General features: G+C 36.1%; 1 long non-coding RNA gene across 1 annotated transcript in view; it reads left to right on the top strand.

Moving 5' to 3' along the window:
• The window catches only part of LOC138066203 (uncharacterized), a 32,365-nt gene extending 20,351 nt beyond the window's left edge, over positions 1-12,014 (top strand). The window contains exons 3-4 of the long non-coding RNA XR_011139447.1: positions 3,010-3,190; positions 11,243-12,014. This is a non-coding gene — a long non-coding RNA (uncharacterized lncRNA). The remainder of the gene's footprint in view (positions 1-3,009; positions 3,191-11,242) is intronic.
• The last annotated feature ends 11,335 nt before the right edge of the window (positions 12,015-23,349 follow it).

The following is a 23,349-nucleotide window of genomic DNA, read 5'->3' as shown; positions in this document are numbered from 1 at the left end:
CCCTTCTGAGTCTAGTCTTCAAAATCCTTTTTCTGAAAGTCTTTGTAAAGATAATTTTAGATGTTTAGTAGTCTGGTAACCTGAAATAACTTAACTGACATTGGTTCCAGTCTTTTTCATCATGTTTATTGAGAACATTGTTACATAAGTGATTTAGGAATCTACAGCATCATGTTATCAAATGATTCTGATTAGGTAAGATTACTTAAATGGCTATTTATAGGTCTGATAACAGTGATTAACTGGTATAGTGATTGTCAGAACAGGATTTCATAACATTCATATTTCATCCCGACTTATATGTATTTTTCTATTCATAGTGCTATCAATAAACCTCCTTGTGTGTATGTTACTCAAAGAAACCTTAAAGCATAAGTTAGATATTAAACAGTACTGATTAGATTTATCTAAAAAAAGCCATATCCATCTGATCCTTTTACTTTTGTTTCCCTTGAAAAAATAGCTGCTAATTTGAAGTTGAAAAATAGCTTTCCTTCTTTAATGGTGCATAAATGAAATTTCCTTTCATTTCTCTTATTTCTTTTTGTGATTTTATAAGTGATCAGTTTCAGCATTTTATTGCAAAATAAGTAGAGACAGGTACTTAGAAGATGTGCTGAATGGCATACTCCATTTATTTGTGTCATATATTAAATTTTATAAGAACATATTTGCCTAGACTTCTGTTGGTTTAAATAAAACTTCAGCTGACAATTATAGCAATCATTCTATACACATTGCTCAACCATCCCAAAATTAACCTCTCTTCATTTTGACTTCTTAATTTCTACACTTTTGCATATTGTATAGTGGTTGTAAAGTTGTTAGCAATCAATATAGTAAAAAACAGCAGTAAGTCATAAAGATCAAATACAGACCTGAATTTTCCAGAGTGTGTATGAGGGGAAATGGCCGTTGGTTAATATATTATTTTAATATAAGTATGAAAATACCTAAGAAAACAAGTTTCAGGTGTTTCCTTGTTGCTGTTTACTGTTAATGTTGTTGCATTGATATCTATTATATTGTAATCCTTTTGTTGTTATAGGGACATCTGTGTTAAACATCTTCTAACAACTATAGCTATTGTATACCTCACTTTTTCAAATATAGCTTTATCTTTTAAAAGGAAAATACAGTATACTTCAGTTTCACCAGTAAGCTGACTCTTGGTACAAATGCATTCAAATAAGGGCAATATTAATTTTTATATGAAGTGGAACTAAGGCTACATTGTCCATATTTCCTTCATTGAGTCCTTTTAATACTGTTAGAAAATAGGCAGTAATAAGGCCACTCATGAGTGAGTGCAAAAAAGAAAAATACTTGAGTTTCAAAAAATGAGTCCAAAGAGTCTGAGAGTCATGTCTGTGAAGCCTCCTTCATTCATTTCTTTTTATTATTCCTTAATCAGGAGTATTGCTTGTGAGTCATGTGAGATCATTCTCTAAAATGCATGCCAGTGAATAATTTATCCCTAATTTGGTATCATCTCAAGAGACATTCAAGGTACCCACATGATATGTACCACTAAGCAGCAACCTGAATGAGGGGTCTGAGAATTTGTGTCTGTGTTGCTAATCTGCCAACTCCCTTTATACAACATTTTAATTGTTGTATAAAACAATGCTTAAAAATACTTTATATATAGACATTTTCATTCAAAACTTTATTTTCCTTTTTTTCCTCAATAATCTTTTTCTTTTTCAGATTGATTTAAAGAAATCTATGGAGAGGGACACACAAATTCCTTGCTTCAAAATAAAATTTCTAAAAGTATAACCATTATGTATTTTTAGGGCCAGCAGACATACTTTATTCCATATATAAGGACTTAGGTTCATGTAAGTTGGCATGTAGAATAACTAATGTATTTTATGATACATCACTTCATGATATTTGTCCACTAGGTCAAATATAGCTAAGATAGCTCTTAAGCTCTCTAAACTGTCTTTGCACCACCCAAAGTAACTATGCAATCCAATAATGTTAATTTAGAGACCATATTATGATAAAAGTTCTGACTTGTTCGTACGTGGGAAGTCATGTTAGGGCTAGAGAAAATGTTCTGAAATGAATAATACCTTACATCTTATATTGGGGTACACTATACAGATCTGTAGCTTCTTCACTTTATTTAGTTTTGTTCAGTTTTGATGTCATTTCTGTACCACTTTTTACTAATACTTTTAGCACAGATTATACACTGTTGAGGTTACAGCTGCTGCAGCAGTTTCACAACCACTGCAAAAAGCAAACAACTGAGACATAATTTCTATTTCATTTTTTATCAACTATATTACATGCACATATATATGACAGCCAGTTTCTGTTTAATAGCTGGAAAAAAGCCCCAAAAGTTCAAATATATAATCCATATATGAAGATTTTTCATTTCTTTTCTGTGGAAAGGTACAATGAGTTTGGCAAAGTCTTTCCTTTCCTGTGCTTGTGTTTTTGGGGAGAACATTTGGTCATATTTGCAGATGGGGAAGCGTAGAGAATGAGAAAATGTTCCGCACTGAGGAAACGTTGTGATTTAATGCAGTGTTTCTTGACTGAGAGAGAAACTAAAGCTTGTCTAGTTCAATGCATTCAGGGTAGGATTTGAAAAAAATCTTTACAAAGAGAAATCAACATAATGATATGTATGTGTATATATATTATTAAGATGTTTTAAAAGAAATATGTATATATATAATCAGTATTCATGTTTGATATCCAAAATAAATGGAAATTTCTAAAATATGTTTCCGTTAAGCATCAGAAAAGCAGGGAAATCACATAGTAATATTTAAACAACTTTAAGTTTCCACAAGCTATTGCATATTTAAGATACCACATCAGAAATTACAGACTATGATCACATGTGTATATTATTCTGGAGAATCTTTTTTTTGCTTTACTCTTCTAGTAATGAGTAAATGGACTTCCTACAAAAGGAGTAGATAATTACCACGACAATTTGCTGCAAGTAATGATTCTTTTTTTTTTCCTTCTTCTTCAAAGACTATTATTCAAAGGTTGAGTTTTATGAGAAAATATTAGCAAAGCTGCAAAAGACATGGAGCCGGTCTAAAAACAGTGTACATAGAACACTAAGACTCTTGAATCTTCAGAAAAGAATATTCAAGATTTGAAAGCGGAGAACAGTTTACTGGATAGTAATCACAAAGGACATGTTGACAAGGTAATATCTTTTTTCATAACACAGCATTCTGTGATCTTTTTCATAGTAAACATTGCACATGGTTATAAACTGATATGTTTTAAAATAATTACTACTGACTGCATCATATATTACCTGTGTATTGCAATGTAAAGAACAATTAGGAAAAAAAAAAGGAGACTACAGAAGGTATTACATTATTAAGATGTAGATATTTGAAGATAGACACTAGAAGAGATTTAGCTTTTTGATAAAATAAAAAAGTTCTGATTTCTTTAGTTGAAAATCCATTTTGATTGAATGTGAATATGACCAGCATTTCTAGTGTTCTAATATCACCTCTTTTTCCTTTTTTCTCAATAGTTTCCATGCCTTTTTTCTCTCCATATTAATGTTCCTTTCTATATTTCTCTTTTAAAAGGTCTTGCGAGTTTTTCTATTATTTGATTATTTAGTTTTAGATTTCAAGTTATTCCAGCCTTCCCAGTAAAATCTCCCTCCCCTCATTCTGCTCAGTATGTCAGACTGAAACTTTTCTGGGGGGGTCCTAGCATGTCTGCTCTCATCACAGAGTAAAATGGGAGAGACATTAAGAAGTTTGGGCTATTCATCCCGTTCTGAATATATTATATTCATGTTAGTTGTCCTTGTAGTCAGCCAAATTAAATGGCAGTATGAAAGTGGGGTTAGAAATGGATCTTCATTTTTAATAAATCACTCACCCACCAGGTTCAGCAGGCAAAAATCATATTTCAAAATCAATTCAAAATTTTAGGATGGGAGGGTCAAAGACCATAAAATTTCTTCACTTACACAAATGGTTGTTTTTATAATTTCCTTAAACAATTGGTCTCACCAAGGACAAAGGACATCTCATTACTTTTGTACTTTAAGTAAATATTTGTGGTGAAGGTTTGTGCTTTCTTTAGCACCTTTAATCAGTTTCATTTCTCCATTTCATTTCCTGTGCTATGCTCCATATAGTTGTTTTTCTTCAGTTCTTTCCTTAATTACAATTTTCCTGCTCTTCCTTATTTCTTCAACAGGTCTGCTATGGATATGCACTGTACTGTTTATTTGAGACTGCATCTGAAAACATGGCAGTGCTACAGTATAGTATGCAGAGATCTGAGTTAAGTTTGAACTAGGTTACTCCATTTCCAAGAGCAGCCTAGAAAGAGCATTTTCAGTTTGTAGCAGCTGTAAATCATACCCCCCCGAAATAAGGCAAAAATTAACCTGCATTGTGCTTTGTAATTCAACAGCCGTCTTGTGACTGGAATCCAAACAACCTGATTTAAAACTTAACAAAGTATCCCTCAGTGCTACACCAGAGACGTTCTTTTATCTGTAATGTTGATATACCTAAAAATTAATGTTATGAATTCTCTGGTTCTGTTTCAAGAAAGTTTGGTTGTTAGGCTGATGTCTCACATCTGTGCAAAGAAATTACTATTTCACCACCTGCAACATCTCTGTAAGTAAGGGAGAGATGTCTGTTTTTCTGCAGTAAGCAAAGATCCCTGAATTTCTGCACATTAATATAACTTTTGTTCTTTTCTTCTCAAGCTCAGCTCCTCACTGTGCACATATAAATTTTATCCCCTCTTTACTTAACACTAGAATGCTCAGCTGCAGACTTCTGTGACGATGAATCAGCTGGCTGTATACTCCATTCCCACAATAGAAATCACTGCACTGGAGATCACATAACACACAAAAAATGTACAGAGACCTTCCAAGTGTCACTATAACTAAGTTTCTACAGAGTCTTTGGATGCTGATCTAAAGTGAGTGGAAAAAGTTTGCTACTGATGTTGACTCTTCCACTTTAAAGAATTAAAGTACTATGTATTATGCATTTTTGATATAATTCTAATAATAGAAAAGCTTGTTTATTTTTCCTATTAGTGGAAAGCTTCTTGTTCCCATCATTTTGTTTACATGACAGTTTAAAGATAAACTTAATACAATTTATTCTGTAATTACTTTCTTTCAAAGGAAGAAGGTGAGCTATTTGCTCTGATTCAAGTTTTGATTTTTGTATGTTCAAGAAAAGAAGGAACCATGAGTAGAATAATTTGCTTTATTCCTACTTACAAAATCTGACTCTTTTTTGAAATTTTATGTTATTTTCTTTCCCTGGGATTGAGTATTCATCACAAAAGAAAAATATATTTTATTTAAAACTGTTAAATTTAATTACAGAATCCCTTCTGCAAATATGATTTAAATATCAAATGACTACACTGACATTCTAATATTCTTGTATTATTTTTTCCTGTTTTTAAAGAGTTTGCATCAGTAGGTATTTTTTTAGTCCTTTTATTCTCTTGCAACATATTTATTGTTATGATAGTCTAAACAGTATGATAAGGTCAACTTGATTTAGATACTGTTTAATATCTAGTCTTTTCAAAAATGCCTAGACAGCTGACTACACTCATCTACTACTCTTTCCATCACAAAAATCCACCAGAATCCATCCAGAAGACATCTTCAACTGAATTATAGATCTTAAGCTGGGAACTGAGCTGGGGGAAAGTACAAATTGGTATTATATTGTAGTCTTAATGATCACTCTTTTAATCACTTCCCTATATTGCTCAAAATACTTTTTTTTTTTTCTATTTATTCTGAGATAGCTCTTCACTAATCTGTGAGGCTTGCTGACAAGGGAGAGAATTACCATGGTAAAGGGATGTACTTAATAGAAAATAATGAATCCCTGATTTGTTGAGAAGGTTCAGTTTTTGTCCTTATGTGGTTCAGCCTTAAAGTATGCAGTAGAACCCATTCTGTCATTGCAAGCTTCAGCTTTTACATGTGTGAATCCATATGATTCTAGAAATGCATGATTTTATGCTATATGATATAGTGATCATTCTTATGTAATGGACACACCACGAATTACTCAAATTGTTCTATAATCACTCTGGAATCAGAGGGGAGTGCGTTAAATTTAAATAGAATGGAAATATTTCTTTTGAAAGAGTACGTAACTCAAGACATACATGATGATGCTACTTCAGATGGTGTAAAAATGTTCCAAAATTCATAGTAAAGGTTTACTGCAAACCTCTCGATATGCCCTTTTATTTCAACATAGAATGTCCAGGCACTCTGTACCATGTCCAGCAGGAGCATGGAATTGTTAAAGATGTATATTCTCCATATATGAAATAATTACATGTTAAAAATATAAATTACATATAATAATTCAAAGTCTCTATTTATATTTACATGCACTTATGGTTCTGTTGGTTCTATCTGCCAGTTAGAGATCTTAAGCTCATTTACACAGAACGATTTGGTCAGGTTGTCCTACTACTCGGTTAAAATTTGTTGGTGCACTTACATCTCCCCCTAGTTTCTGATTCTTTTCTGCTTTCCCGTACCAATGAGCTCAAAGTTTATTTCAGAAAGCTAAATAGAGTTGGCACCTCTTTCTTGCTGTAGTATTATCTCTTGAGCTAGATTTCTAACTAAAAAAAATCTGTTTACAAAAATGCAATGGTTTGAAAGATGGAGAAAAGATAAAATTTGTCTTTTTGCACATATCTGCAAGTATGAACTGAGACTGTAAATGGACACAGAGTGAGAGCGAGTATATGTATGTATGTCAATACATACATGTATTTTAGACACATATATTTATATATATATATATATATACACATATACATATAAAATATATAACTAGATTAGTATTTAGTTCTGTTTATTAAATACAGTTTTTGCAATGTGTCACCATTGGCATAGCCTAAAGCAAATCATACAACAAATTAAAATGTGTAGAAATGACAACACCACCTTTTCAATATGGAAGAAAATATATATTACAAACTTCTCTTCTCTGCATGAAAAAATCCATGACCTGAAAGGAACAATTGCTCACACTGAAGTTATGATGCTTAGATCATCGACTTTTATCCAACTCACAAATATTCCACCTCTTTTGGAAATAGAACATCCAATGGAAGATTCCTAAAGGGATATCTTAGAGTTAGAAGTAGGAAATTAACAAATCAAACAAGGCTCAAAAGGCCAGATGACATACTTCTTAACCATCAGTAATACTCTGAGTGTGTATGTATATCTTAAAATATGTTTGCATACATATGCATTTACCAAACTACCAGAAAACTGTTTCTATTCTATTTGTTCTTTTGGGTAAATGAAATGGAAATTTGAGGGAAAGGTGAAACCTGTATGACACACCTGTCAAAATATTCATTGCAAACAAAACTCTTTATACTTTTTTTTTATAGTAGACGTTATTTCATGCACGTGTTTTGATGTCAGTATGATTATCCGTTTGCCATTCCAAGTTTATAAGTACTCTTCTCATTTAATTTGACAGCATTCATTCTTTCTCTAACTTTTTGAATGTGTATTCCTTCAGAAAAGCTATCATTCCAATGTCAAGTATTATTTTCCTATTAATAAGTAAATCATCAGTGACCTTTTCTAGATTGTCTATAACGTCCCTTACTTGACATGATGAACACTATGCAATCTATCGATCATCTTTTACCTCACTGTAGTATTTAAGCACTCTATAATAATTAAAGCACAGCTTATGCTGTAAATGTCAGTTTTCTCTCACAGGACTGTTCATGATGTATAATTTTTTTTCTCACTCCAAAATCTCCAGTGTGTTTTGGAATTTAAAAGATGTCATTAATGAGAGGAGTAAGAAAAAGAAGCACTGCAATTTTTATATGTGATCTGACCAAATTCTTAAGACCTCCCCTGTGTATGAGTTGCTTAACTGAAATGCTAGCACAGAGAAAAAACAAAACAAAACAAAACAAAAAACTTCCCAGTGTCTTAGTTTGGAACATAATACCTAAAATTTTTCCCATGCTAAAAATTATACAGCTGGACTGAGTATTTTTCAAAATATGTAGAAAAGAAAAATGTGTACCCCGTTATATGCCTGGTAGATCATGACTGGAACTTTGATTTTAATCTACGCAGGGCATAGAATCAGTAATGAATGAACGTAATACTGTGATTAAAAAGAAGATGCAGGCAAACACATTTTTGAGCTTTATTTGACAAAATGTCTCAGCATGGCTTAAAGCAGTATGAGAGGAGTTGTGAAATGGCACCTGCCTACTTATCCATTTGTAATATTGACAGAACATAGATTTGTAGTATGCAGAGTTGACAATTTCCAACTGGATGTTGAAGTGCTGGTCTACATGACAGGAATTGTGATCATTAGTTGCCATGCTTGAAAAAGATGTGGACAGATTCAATGTGGTTAGGTGCAATCAGTCCTGAAATTAATGCATAAATGGAAGAGACACTTTTTCATTATTGCCTACTTTGGGGGAAACAGTGGGTGCAGTACTGTCAGAGTTCAGACTGATAGATATTGATACAAATCATTTTTATATGATCTGCCTATTTATTAGAATTGCTTTTCTGCTCTCTATATGGAAGTGCATGATACATTGCATTCTGAACTTCCCAATGTTCAGATTGCTGTTCTTATTGCAAGAAATAATGAAATGGATTCATTACTCTATTCTTAAAATATTCTGATTTATTTTAGGATATAATCTTCAAAGATTTCATATACCCATGTGTTGTCCAGGTCAATTATTTTACTATAGAAGGGAACATATTTTACATATGCTAAAGGCAAAAATTTCAATAAATATTTTAAGAATATACAAGCACACAAACAGAAACAAGGAGAGGGAGCTGAATTGATGTAAAGTCTAAAGGTATTTTCAGCATTAGTTGAAATGCAGGACTGTTAATGTCATAACAAACAGGAATGATGATTCCTTGTATACAGCAGCTCGTATGAACAGCAGCTTCCTTGTATACAACATCTATAAAAATCATTTTTAATATACTGCTTTAGGTTTTCTTACTTATCTTGAATCCAGCTATCCAGCTATAAGTGGGAATTATAATCAAATAGTAGTCTATGTACTTGGAACTTCAAATTTTGCATGTGTGCATATGTCGTGGGTTCTTCTTTATGTATTTATAGCTTGAATTCAGCAGTTAAAACGGGGAAAACCTGCATGCTGAAAGCAACTACTGTGAGTTCTCTGGATGTAAGGAAATTAACACTATTGCAGTGATACAAATAATCTGATTAATAATGATTTATTTGTCTAGGGCTGTAGTGTTACTTCTGGGCTTCAGGCCAGTATTTCTTGAAAGAGCTATACTTTTGAAGGAAAAGAAGAAAATATATCCTTCACTGCTAAGTTTAAAAACAAATCAAACTATGTTGAAGCTGAATGTGGGATTAGATCATTAAAAGTAGCAGCAGGAGGCTAAAGCATTGGTAAGATATACAATAGTGAACGAACTGGCTGTCATTAATGTAAACCTAAGAATATCATACCTCTGATATTTTCAGCTGAGATTGCAGGTTTGTGTTCATAGGAACTTTGCCTTTACCTCCACATATTATTAGGAAATAGAATTATGCATGATTTTCTTCCAATTTCTTCTCATGCCTGATTTATTCACTTATTTTTCTTGTTTCTTTAATAAATTTTTATTCTGTCCTGTCATCCTAAATCTGTAGGAACTTCTCTTCACTTTTGATCTTTTTTATTGTTTGCTGAGAGTATGTTCTGTGATGGGTAAAGTGTTCTCTTACTAGCTCCAGTTGCCTATTGTGCTATCACTGTGCACCCTAAAGAGGTCTTTTGACTTCATCTTGTCTGTAACTTCCTGTTAGAAGGACAGCAAGAACCTCCCTTGTAAGCCTTCTCTTCTTAAGGCTAAACAATGTCAGTTCTCTCAGCCTAGCCTATTCTGTCATGCACGCCTGATTATCTCGGTGACTTTTCATTAGAGTCGCTCCAGTATGCCAATGTCTGTCTTTAACAGGGGAGCTCAAAACTATACACAGTACTTTGGAACTGGTTTCACAAGTGCTGAATAAAGGGGAAGAACTACTTCCTTATACCTGGCGGCTGCACTCTTGCTAGCACAGCCCAGGATGATGTGGCCTTCTTTGCCACAGTGACATGTTCCTGATTCATGTTTCAATTTTGTATTCACCAGGAATTCCAGTTCCTTTACTGCAATGCTGCTTTTTATCCTGAACTAGATTAATCCTCCTCAGATGCAGGACTGTGCACTTGCTTTGCTGAACTTCATGAGGCTACTGTTAGCCCATTTCTCCAGCCTGTCAAGGTCCTTCTGAATGGCAGCCTTGTCCTCCAGCAGAACAATTAGTGCAGAAGCTGTACTAGAAGGCTTAAATGTAGAGAGAAGTATTTTCTATAGTCCATATTTAACAGTTTTTCTGTTCATTTTACAAATATATGTTTATTCATTTCCACCCCCACCCTGCTCCAACCCCCAGAGGGCATTGGTAAACAGAGATGATTATGTCCCTTCCGAATTGAAATGGGTCCTTTAAATAGAGGATTTGGTTTGGGTAGCAGATTCAGCCAAAGGCCTGCCTACTTGACCAGGGATTCATTTGTTATACTTGTACATGGAGTAGCAGCCATAAGTGATAATTTTTTTTGTGTTTCCATGTGGATGTTTCTGCTTCAGTGTACAGCTCCTTGCCCCCCGCCCCAAGAGCTGTAACCTCTCTGCACAGGGATTTGGTTCCTGTAATTCAATACCTATTTTGTTGTAGCAGATCAGTAGGATATTAGCTCAGTTTTACTGAAAAAGAAAAAGTTGGTATGGTGTAAGAAAACAAATGAGCTAAAGCTATGCAAGATAAAAAGCATTGCAAAAAAAGACAATAGTGTAATTGTTGAGACAGTAGTCATCAGCAGCTCAAGGAATCAAGAGGAAAAATACAGACCTGAAAAGTCTAAAACCTCAAAAAGCCCCTCAAAGAACAGGACAATGGGGCTTAATGCCTTCCTAGGAGCAATGGGGGTTGATCCTTCCCCGCCTGACAGATGACTGCCGGGTCACAGAGAATCATTGGTTGTCTTATCTGACATGGTGAACAATTTAATGTTTAGTCTAGTAGTGTCTTGGTTCTAGCCATTTGTTAGGTGTGTATTAGCCAATGAACAATTGTACTGTATTTTTAACTTGCGTTTATCTAACTTACAGAGCCTCTGTGTCTGGTGAAGGCTGTCCAAGGGAGAGAGACCGAGAGAGGAAGGATTACAGAGGCAGCAATTCAACAAGATTGCTGCAGAGCACCTATATGTTCAGTTTGAAGATATTGATGTGACTTACAAACATAGCGCAGATGTGAATGTATGCTGTATGACTGTCTATGCCTATACCAGAAAGTTTACCTAAACAAGTATTTTCTATGTCCTTCTTGACTTGTTAGCCTTTTGTCTAGCAAACGTATATGATAGTTTGAATACCTAGCCAGTGCCTTGCCTGCTCTGTGTCAAGGATAGAATGCAGTTCTCCTGTTCCTGGAGACTGAGAAAGCAGTTGTAAGACATAAATCCACGTCCTGAAGCTCTAAATGTTTTCATTTTGATTAGATGAAAAAAGCAATGGAAATAGCTGCCATTCACAAGGATATCTTTGCTCTTCAGCAGGCTGTTTCTTCATCATCTTCACTCCGCTGTTGCGGATAGGAGCAATCTTCTGATCTTCCTTATCCCTGCTCTCTAGGGACACTAGAGCAAGGAGAGAGTAGTCTTCTGATCTCTCACAACTGTTTCCTCTGCAAGCCAGATTACTTTAACTGTTCTGTGTCTGATCCACTTCCTTTTGCACTAGTACCAAGAACAGCACAGAACTGATTTTAAGTACTGTAAAGAAATATTTGAGTCACATTATTCATACAAATTATTTTTTTCTCTTGATTTATGTAATAGGTGTGTCTGAAGTAGATGATTTGTTTCATTGAGATCATAGAAGGAAAAAAAAAACCCAAACAATGTTAAAAGTAAGCATTAATAATTCATACATTTTTAGACATTTGTTTCAGTTAAATAAAATAGAAATGTAACCACATAAAAATCCATACAATTTTAAGCTGATTAGATCAATAAAGTATGATCTCATGAAGCTTTTTATTTTTCTCCCTTTCCAGGATAACTGACTTCAGAAAAGCAGTTTCTGTAGCTGTTTTGTGTTGAATATTACAAAACTATTAATTAAATTAATTAATGTAAGATAATGTAAAACATTATTAGTTCAAAATTACTTTGTTAAGATTTGTCATTAAAGATTAGAGAAATGATAAAAAAATAAAAATAAACCTAAACATTCTCTCCATGTGGAGGGAATGTTCCAATATCCCAGTTGGATGGGATATTGGAATCAACCTTCATACTGCAATCAAAGTTTCCACTTTTTTTTTTTTTTGCAAAATATGCTGATTTAATTAAAAAATTATTTCTAGAACTTACAAATAAAGAGATGACTCTGGAAAAACTCATGCCATTAAGTCTTCCTAAGTCTAATAAAGACCTTGAAATAGTAGTTCTGAGAAATGTGTCTCTTTCAGGGCCTGATAACTCAATACTTAAAGACCATGGTACATGTATGCAAATGCTGTTAACTTACTGAGTTGTAACATGTAACATAGGATAATGGCAAGAATGTTTTGATGGGTGATGGCAGAAATGGCAAGAGAAAGGCAACAAATACATCTGAAAACAAAAAAAGAACAGAAAAGGCACGTGCGCACGTGCTCACACTCTGAACTTCACCACCTGTTGCCAGTGGCATCATATTTTGTTGTCCCACTAGGAAGACTTTCATCTGTAGGCAGAACCTGGGAGAACTTCAATATAAAGCTAACAAAGCATACCTAACTATGTCATCTGAATAAGACTCTTGTATCAGTGCTTCTTAAAAATCTATACACAGACCAGAATTAAAGATTAAAGCCTGCGTTCATTGCATTCAACTTCATGATTGCAAAATCTTTATTTGCAAAATCTAGAGCATGAATGGCTACAGAAGGAGAGCTAGTATGCAGTTAAATACAAAATATTCATGTTCTGATGAAAGCAAAATATAATCAAATAATGTGAATATGAAGTGATATATCCACACAATCATATAGATTTTTAACACTGAGAAAAAGAAACTGTGCTAATTGAAAATTCTCTTGCAATGGTATTACATATGTTCTTGTTCTGATACTTAAAAAAAAATCAATATGTGTAAGTCCCATATTCTTCCAGCTGTATGAATAGGAAGGAATGTGAAGGATGAACTGGAAGAGCTACATCCTGATTTAAAAAAAATGCCAACCGACTTTCAATTAAAACTTTCCTAGAACTGTAACCATTGTAGAATTGAAGTCACAACGAATTTTCACTTAGTTAATAAAAGCTGCTCGTGAAATGAAGTTGCAGATACAAACAAAATATGATTTTTGATGCAGGTTTAGTTGTAAGGCAGGTTTATTTATTAATGGTATCTCTTGTAGTTCCCCTTCCCTCTCATGAGGTGTGGAGGCTGCAATTTCAGTGACTCTGCTGTAATTCTTCTATAACTTCCACAGATGCTTTAATGTCAATCAATCCCATCTCTTTGTAGTAGCTGACTATCCCCCTGCACTGCAATTCTATTCATTCAATTCATATTGAGTTCTATTGCAGTATTAAAGGGACAGTTGGCTAGCATGGGGAGGATAGGGTTGGCTGACGATGCTTCTGTGCAAGAATTACAGTAGAATTACAGCACGGAAATTGCAGCCTGCTGCTCCATGGAGGAGTTTGAATGGAAGTGGTGCTTGGAGAGAAGAATTGTACCTGTCAGAGATATTGCTAATAGTAAGAAAGTCTCCCTTAAATTAATCCTCATCAAAAATCAATTTAGGGAAACATAAATTTCATTTTGAAGTAAAATGGTATTGAATTAAAAATTGCTAAAAGATAGAGGGTTTTTTTAAACTACAGGTTGAAAAATTGTTTTTCTAAGAAGTGTAGTAACATTATACTCTTCTCATAGCAATAATAGTCTATAGTTTTGATCATCTAAAGAAAATGGGTATATTAAAAGCCAGATAAAAGGTTTTGTGAGGAGAACTGGTTAAAGTTTGTTCAGTAAAACATAGCTTGGCATTTCCATTGTGATTCTTCATTCCAATTAAAAAACACACACACATATTTCCCTTAAGCTGATATGGCCAAATTTATGTGTAAAATAAGTAGATGTTTAAGGGGAATTTCAGATATGTTATTAACATCCGGCAGGCCAAAATCACTTACTTTAAAACCAAGCAATTCTTGACTTTTTTCCCCAATGGCTTTTGGAAGTGATTTAGCAGAACTTTAATTCCTCTGAATTAATGTTTGTGTTGTCATAGTTACATTTTAAGATATTAAGATCATTACTGCACATTGGAGCATGCTATAATGATTCAATAGTCTCACTATCATCTTGCTTTAATTTACTAAGTGTGATAAAATTCACAAAGATATTGCCTATGCTATGAGAGAGATACATTTAGTAGAAGACTTATATTATACATCTATATCAGTAACTTCAAAGTATTATTGTAGTATGTCACAGCTTTCAGCTGCCTCCAATTCATTTTTTGATATAGTAGTGATCATATGTGATATTATACATAATACACAATAATACAGTAGATACTTCCATTCAAAGCTTCCAACCGAGAATACTTGTTTCTACAACTTGAGATTTTTCCAATTGGTTGCACTATTGTGACCTGCTTGGTGTTAATTTTATTATTGTTATTCTATTTTTTATTATTACTATTTTCTCATTCTTAGTTTCAATGAGTTTTGCTTCCTAACATAAATAAGGTGCACTGTACTTTTCAGATCTCAGATCAATGGATAATAAACCTTAGCTTTTCTTTTTTTCAAATAAATAGCTGTCTTGGTGCAGACTAGAGGTATAATTTTTAAGTAAAGGGTTGTACAAGCTTGGTTAACTGTGCTCCAAAATGCTGATATAGATATCAATTCTTTAGTATCTTGGCTTATACTTTTTAGTATGGATATAGATAATTTGAATCAAACCAGCCTCTGGAATATCTAGAAGCCTGTGATCTCCCTAACCAGATTTACTGTATGCACAGTTATGTGACTAGCACAAACACATAGATTGGTATTCTGCTTCTGAGGAGGAACAAAAATCTTGAGATCCTGAAATGCGTATGGTTTTGTCTTGAAGACATGAAGAGAGAGAGAATCCAGCACTTGTTTGTTCTGATACGTATTTACCCTCACTTTTAAATTAACTTGCATTAACATGCATTAGTTCTTCCTATAGCCGTCGTTTACGTTTGATTGCTTGAATAAAATAATTTACTAGGTAACACAGATGATTATACTATTTTTGCCTGGTCTGCGCTTAACAATAGTTATCATTCTTCAGAACTTCATGACAAGACAGAAAAAGAGCCAATACAACTCGTGGGCTAAATAATTTCCATGCTTACATTTCAGTCATGCTTCAGCCAAACAAGAAGGCCCACACCAGTTCCTTTGATGGGGTAGGTCTTTAGTATGTGGCTGCAGGAAGGGAGAATCATAGAAGCTGGCTTTCCAAATGATGGCAGTTCTGTTTATGCCTCCTCCTGTTTCTTTTTTCCTCCACTTGCCTTACCTCCACAGATCTCAGCTACTTGTTCATGCCTCTTCAGCCCTACCTCTGTTGTCCTGATACAGTTTTGGACTTGAACCGGGAAGCTAGCCCACCAGATAAGAACTCCACAGCACAGAAGGAAAGTTATTTTGTTAACCAGATCAGTTTTCCCATCCAGTACATTACACAACCGCAGAAACATTTAGATTGGCAAAATCGAGAGAGTAGTGTAGGGGCAAGATCAGTCAGGCAAGGGCAACTTAAACTAACTTTACTCTTAAAAAATTTGAATCTACTTTCCAACGATCTATCGTTAGTATGACAGAAAGGTATTATGTTCTTCTAGGGAAACACCAGGTCCCAGAACACAGCAGAGAAGGGAAGTGTAGCTTTTACCTCCACTGGCTGTTATACTTCCACTAATTCTGTTAATAGACTATATCATCACCACATTACAGATCATATGATGTTGTATTTGCTTTCTTGAGGAAAGGTCTAGTATTTATCCCAAATGAAATGCTAGTAGGAACATCTCCATTGATTTTTGTTTATTAGGTTTGCTACTTGCCCAATTATTCCTGTATTAATATATAGTTTCTTCAAATTGTTTAGTGTCTTATCAAGTATCTGAAAAGTTCTTCCATGAAAATTAAGTAACAAGGATAACAGACTGGAGGCAAGAATTATTCTCTTCTAGGGCAATCACATGGAAGGGGAAAAATATTATCAATCTGCTTAAGATTTCTCTAAAAAAGAACAAAGAGAAGAGCACTTATCTTTATCAGATTTTCTAACTAAATGTAGGATCTTGTCTGAGAATGATATTAAGTTTGTTCGGTAAATACTAGCTTTACTGATAGCTTACTTGCTTCTCTATTGACTGAGTCCTGAACTTCTTGTTTCCCACAGTCCCCCCCACCCCACTTTTTTTTAATCCAAGACTGTTGTCAGACTGCATTTACAATTTTACAGAACACTGGAAGACTCAGGTTGATAAAATTACATTCCTTGGCCTGCTCTTTTTGAGTCTAGGTACAAATTATCTGTAGTCTTGCATTAATAAATAAAGTTTACCTAGGAATCAAAGTCCTTTGAAATCATTCAACAATTAATTTAGGGCTTCTGCTCCACCTGAAGATTTGCAAATTGAGAATAGGTTCACTCTCATTGTAGCTGATGAGGAACTGGAAACACTGTCAAATGGAGTATCTGTGCTGCCTTTGCCTCAGCCACAAAGGAGCACCAGGAGGAAGCAGCCAGTGTTACTAGTGGGAGACTCCTTACTATGAGGGATGGAGACCCCCATCTGCTGACCTGCCTTGCTCTCTAAGGAGGTTTATTACTTGCTAGGACTTGCACTGAGGATGTTGTGGAAAGGCTGCAGAGACTTGTCCAGCCCTTGGACTATTCCCTTCTGCTGCTTCTCAATGTAGGCAAGAAAGAAACTGCCAGGGGGACCTGAAAAGTATCCAGTTTGACTACCTAGCTTTGGGAGTAACAGTGAAGAGCATGGGAGCCCAGGTGGTGTTCTCCCTGATCTTGCTGGTGAGGGGGAAGGGTCTGAGGAGGACCCTGAAGGTCAGCAATTGGTTGTGCAGTGGGTGTCAACAACAGGGTTTCTGTTTCTACAACCATGGGACCCTCTTTAAGGTGTGACAACTACTTGGTAGAGATGGGATTCACCTGGCAAGATGAGGCAAAAGTATGTTTACCAAAAGGCTGGTCAACAAGGTAAGGAAGGCTTTAAGCTAGGAATGATGGGGGAGGGAGGACCAAAGATCAAATAAGGAAGTGGTGGACAGGGTTGGCAACTAAAGGGCCTGGGGTGATGTAAACAAAGGGGACCTCTTAATGAACAAAACAGGATAGAAGTAGAATTGCCCAAAATATATACATGTAAATAAGCAAGTGTCTATGGGACTGCATTCCGGTGAAAGCTCTCATGCCCTTTCTAGGAAGTCAGCACACCGGGGGTCCCTCTCTGAAGTGCCTGTACACTACTGCATGCATGCACAGCATGGGGAACAAACAGGAGGAATTAGAAATCTGTGTGAGGTTATGGGGCTATGTTCTCAATGAGATCATGGAGGCTTGGGGGATAGCTCACACAACTGGAGTGCTGTGATGGATGGATGCAGGCTCTTTAAGAAGGAAAGGTCAGGAAGGGGAAGTTGTCCCCCCATATTTGAGGGAGCAAATGGAATGCCTGGAGCTCTGCCTGGGGACAGGCAAGGGGTCAGGTGAGAGTATACAGAACAGGATTAGCAAGTAGACCACCATGGGTAACATTGTACTGGGTGTCTGCTGCAGATGAGATCAAGAAGAAGTAGATGAGACCTTTAGACAGTTAGAAGAAGATTCATATTTGCAGGTCCTGGTCTTCAGGTGGGAGTGTAACCACCGTGTTATTTGTGGGAGGGACAACACAGAGGGCATAACAAATTCAGGATGTTTCTGAACTGCATTAATGACAAATTCCCAGTGCAGGTGATTGAGAAACCAGTGAGGATAAGCATTCTGCTGGACGTCACACTTACAAACAAGGAACAACTGGTTGGAGATGTGAAAGTTAGGGGCAGCCTTGGCTGTAGCAATCATAGGATGTTGGAGTTCAGGATCGTGCAAGGAAGGAAAAAAGCAAAAAGCAAGTTCACAGCTCTGGACTTCAGGAGAGCAGGCTTCAGCCTGTTCAGGGATCTGCTTTGAATAATCCCATGGGATACAGCCCTGGAGGGAAGAGGGGTCTAGGAGAGCTGGTGATATTTAAGGATCACCTCCTCCAAGCTCAAGAATGGTTCACCCAGACAAAGAGTAAATCAAGCAAAGACAGCAGGAGGCCTGCATCGATGAGCAAAACTGACAAAACTCAGATGAAAAAAGGAAGAGTACCTGAGGTGAAAGCAGGGACAGGTGACCCAGGAGAAATACAGAGACACTATCCAAGCATGCAGGGATGGGGTTAGGAGAGCTAAAGCCCACTTAGAATTAAAACTGGCAAAGGATGTGAAAAGGTAACAAGAAAGGCTTCTACAAGCACATAAACTGCAGAATGAAGACTAGGGTAAATGTGAGGCTGCTGCTAAATGGGGCAGAGGTCCTGGTGACAAAGGATACAGAAAAGATATTGAATACCTTTTTTACCTCAGTCTTTTCTTGTAAGACTGGCCTCGAGGAATCTCGACCCTATGAGACCAGAGAGGAATATTTTCTCTTGCTGAAGGAGGATCAAGTTAGGAAACACTTAAACAAACTGGACATACATGAGCCCAAGAGATGTGACAGGATGCACCTGCAAGTGCTGAGAGAGCTGGCTAGTGTCATTGCAAAGACACTTTTGATTAGCTTTGAAAGGTCGTAGTGATCAGAAGAGGCTCCTGAGGACTGGAATAAAGCAAAAGTCACTCCTATCCTCCAGAAGGGCAAGAAAGAGGATCCAGGGAACTATAGACTGATCAGTCTCACCTCAGTTCCTGGGAAGGTGATGGAGCAATCCTGGATACTATTTCCAGACAGACACATGAAGAACAGGAAGGTGGTCAAGAGCAGTCAACATGAATCTACAAAGAGGAAATAACGCTTAACCAACCTACAGCCTGGTATGATGAAATGACTGACTTGCTGGACAAAAGGAGAGCAGTGGATGCTGTTTACCTTGACTTCAGTAAGGCTTTTAATACTATTTCACTTAACATCCTCATAGGCAAGCTCAGGAAGTACTGGCTAGATGTATGGGTCAGTGGATTGAAAACTGGCTGAATGACTGGGCTCAGAGGGTTATGATCAATGATATGAAGTCCAGTTGGAGGCCTGTAGCTAGTGGTGTCCCCCAGGGGTCAGTACTGGCTCCAGTCTTGTTCAACATACTCATCAGTGACCTGGATGAAGGCACAGAGTGCACCCTCAGCAAGTTTGCTGATGATACTAAACTGGGGGGAGTGGCTGATACACCCAAGGACTGTGCTGCCATTCAGAGGGACCTGGACAGAGGGACCTGCTGGAAAGCAGCTCTGCAGGGAAGGACCTGGGAGTCCTGGTGGACAACAAGTTAAACATGAGCCAGCACTGTGCCCTTGTGGCCAAGAAGGCTAATGGTATCGTGGGCTGCAGGAGGAGGATCGTTGCCAGCAGGTCGTGGGAGGTGATCCTCCTCATCTTCTCGGTCCTGGTGAGGCCCCATCTGGCATGCTGTGTCCAGTTCTGGGCTTCCTAGTACAGAGAGATGAGGGAGTCATGGATCTGCTGCAACAAGTCCAGTGAAGAGCTTCAAAAATAACTAAGGGACTGGAGCACCTCTCATATGAGGAGAGACTGAGAGAGCTGGGACTGTTTAGCCTTTTTTCCCTAAAAGCTAGGCCTTATTCGTCTTTGGACTCAGGATTTTAGGGTATTGTCCTCAGTTTCTTGTATCAGTTCTATACTCTTAATAATTTCAATTTCTTGCTCTTTGCTCACTATTTTCCTATTTTTATTACTAATTACTGCCTTTACTTTAGTATAAGTGAACTCTTCCTAAATTGTCCTGTTTCTTGAAAGATGATGATATCTGTGGACCTTGCTTGAACTGGATAGCAGTTCTTTTCTTTCAAAGAAATCACAAAGCACAGGTTTAAGTAATTCTTGCTTTTCCATTTGGTTTCTCAAGGGAAGTTACTATTATACTTACATACTATATATGATAGTTACTATTCTGTTATTTGAACTCTTTAACATACGAGGAAGGACACTCAAAATTCTAATGAGAAGCATATGGTATTATATTTTCTGTATGCATTCTCATCTCTGTTATAAGGGCTTATTTGTATGCAAGTTATACTGCTTTTACCAGTTCAGCAGAGGTAAAATTGTGTAAACTTTCTAGTGTGGATGCAGCTATATCATATGAAAATAATTTATACTTGTGCAGAATAAATTTTACCTGTCCAGAAAAGATTTCACAATACACCTTTCTTCCACTCTGACTGTATAGGTGCAACTAGAATAAAAGTCTTCATCATTTTGCTTTGTTTTGAGCTGCACTTCATATGACTTGTGGAATAGAGTACTGCACTTTTTCTTAGGAACCTCAGGAATTAGGATACAGTGTTCTGGGAAAGCGTTTCAAGATGTCAGGTCTATGCATTGAACTCTCCATTTTTTCAAGGCATACAGTTGGATCTGTATCAGATTTTAGAATATATAGCCCAAGATTCAGTGAAACTCTGGGGCTGGCTACCAAGACACAATCACTTTTAGGGTACCATGGCATTTCAGTGTTTCTTTACTATCAGACAATAGAAACAATTAGTGGAATGTTTAAAAAAATGCAGAAAACAGTGAGCGTATTGGTACTATGATGTTGCAATAATTTCCACAAAGAAAAATTGTGCTATACCAGCATATGGCAGAACTCATATGACTGCTTTAATAAATATTCATAATAATAAATCCCTTACTTCTGGTACTTGCACAAAAACTGTATGTGGACCTGACCAGCCTAGACAATGGTATTAATAGCTTATGCTAACAGTAGATGTCAATTGGACTATGGATAGGAGCTGTCTGGCTTATGCTCATTCTAAAGAAAAATAAAGTGAGGTAGCTTGGTGGAAGAGACTAAAATTGAGGACAAAATTAACTCCTCTGTCTAGGATTATTAGAGGTTCTTCATCTAGAATTCCAGGTTGGGTTAGTTTTGGAAATTTAGCTGTTATTTTTTGATCATTTTGCAACAATAATCAGGAGTGCTTTCCTCTCTCCTAGCTACTTAAGAATTTTCAACTTTTTCTTCCAGATATGGATATGATAGCTATCCATGCCTTCTTCATGTCTCAATTAGGCTACTGAGAGGCCTGTCTATAAAGCTATACTAACCGGATCTATTCAGAGACTGAAAGTGGAGTTAGATGTGCTGCTCTTGTGGCATCTGTAACAGGCTAAAATGTTATGTCCCTATCCGACTCATTTCTCATTTGTTAGTTTTCCTTCCCTCCCTTCAAAAGTTACCATTTCCACAGACCTTCCTCATATGACAGCCTAACCAAGTTCTGTCAAATGACTGAGGCTAGGAAAAACTTATTATTATTAAAAATATGTAAAAGTATTTTGATTGTCTAGGTAGAATCTTTTTAGAGAGTAACGATACATGCACATCTGACAGCAAAGCAGAAGGAACTCAGATTAGGAAGCATGGAGTCTGTGGGCAATCTGGGAGAGACAACCTCTTTGCAGAGCTCCCCCACAGCCACAACAATTTGTCTAACCAAGGTGATACAAAACACAGAAACTGTCAGTGTTTTGAGTTCTGCATCGGCTAAATCTTTTTCTCTAGGTGATATTTAAAATTTATATTTTAATTTTAAATGACTAATTGATCTAGAGCTTTCCTTCCATGAAAGGCTTCCTGAATTTTTCACAAGTGAAATCTAAATTGTTTATGTTTTAAGTATCCAAAGGTAAAAGTGCTGTTTAGCACTTCATGTTGATTTATTTGTTAGTACACCATCAGAAGGAATTCTCCGATACAAAGGTTGAACTTTTCCATTTTTACTTTAATCTTGTTACTGCTGTTTAAATCCCTGTTTAGTGATTCTTTTTCTGCCTTGGATGTATGCTCCAAAGATATTCAGAAACTGTTACCGTGTCCCCCCACCTCAGCAATGAGTTAGCCATGGCACATTATACATATTTAGTCATTTAAAATCTGTGTTCTTCTATATATCCTTCTGTTTCATGATAATTTGTAGTATGTAAAACTTCTTTAGGTTGTGGGTATGGTTTTGGTAATAAGAAATCTGTAAAACAGAGTATCTTCCAATTCTGCTGGTTTTTGAGCAACATATAACTCAACAGAAGTTAAGAGCAGGTTTTATATCGGTTGTAAGAGGTAAACTACTAGACTATCATATAATATGACCTTTTTCTGACACACACACACACACACACACACACACACACACACACACACACACATATAAAGGCCCCTTTTCAGTCATATCTGTAATATTCAGTTCATTGTACCACAAATACTTGTACAATTCACTCTTTGCTGTGATCAGTCCACTAACTATTATTATTGTATTTTTACATTTTATTATATTGTATTATTATTGGCTCTATTATTGTAGTGCGTGCAAGCCCAACTCAGGAACGGAAATCCATTTACACCAGCCGCTACACAAAATGTGCAAACACTACACAAACACAACAAGAAGAGAATTTTTTCCCCAAGGAGCCCCCAGTCAAAACAAAACAACCCAAAATAATAATAATAATAAAAAACAAAATCCAAAACCCAAACGACTAAGAACAAAGGGGAAAAAAGAGATGAGCAAAGAACGAGAATTAGGAGGAAACAAGGAGACAGGGTGGTCAGCATGATGGGAGGCAGTTTCAGATACAAAGAGTCCTAGGGCGCTATTAACGTTACTGCTAATTAGCTTTGTCTTTCTCACTAAGCATGTGTTACAGGTAATTTCTTTTCAAAAGCTTATCTTAAAAAAAAAGTCACTTTTGATTTTCAACATTTCTTATCTCTCCAGTTGACACTGTATTGACTTTGTATCCTAACTGATCCTTGCTTTGCTACTTTTCTCTATCTTTTTCTTTCATTAGTATTTGATTGTGTCTCTACTGCATTCTCCAATCTTTGCAGATAATAGGATAACATATCAACAATTTTTGCATGTCTATACAAAGTT

The sequence above is a fragment of the Struthio camelus genome, chromosome 2 (genome assembly GCF_040807025.1).
Source record: "Struthio camelus isolate bStrCam1 chromosome 2, bStrCam1.hap1, whole genome shotgun sequence".
Lineage (NCBI taxonomy): Eukaryota > Metazoa > Chordata > Aves > Struthioniformes > Struthionidae > Struthio > Struthio camelus.
Note: the sequence above shows the minus strand (reverse complement) of the source record. Positions and strands in the feature narration are given on the sequence as shown.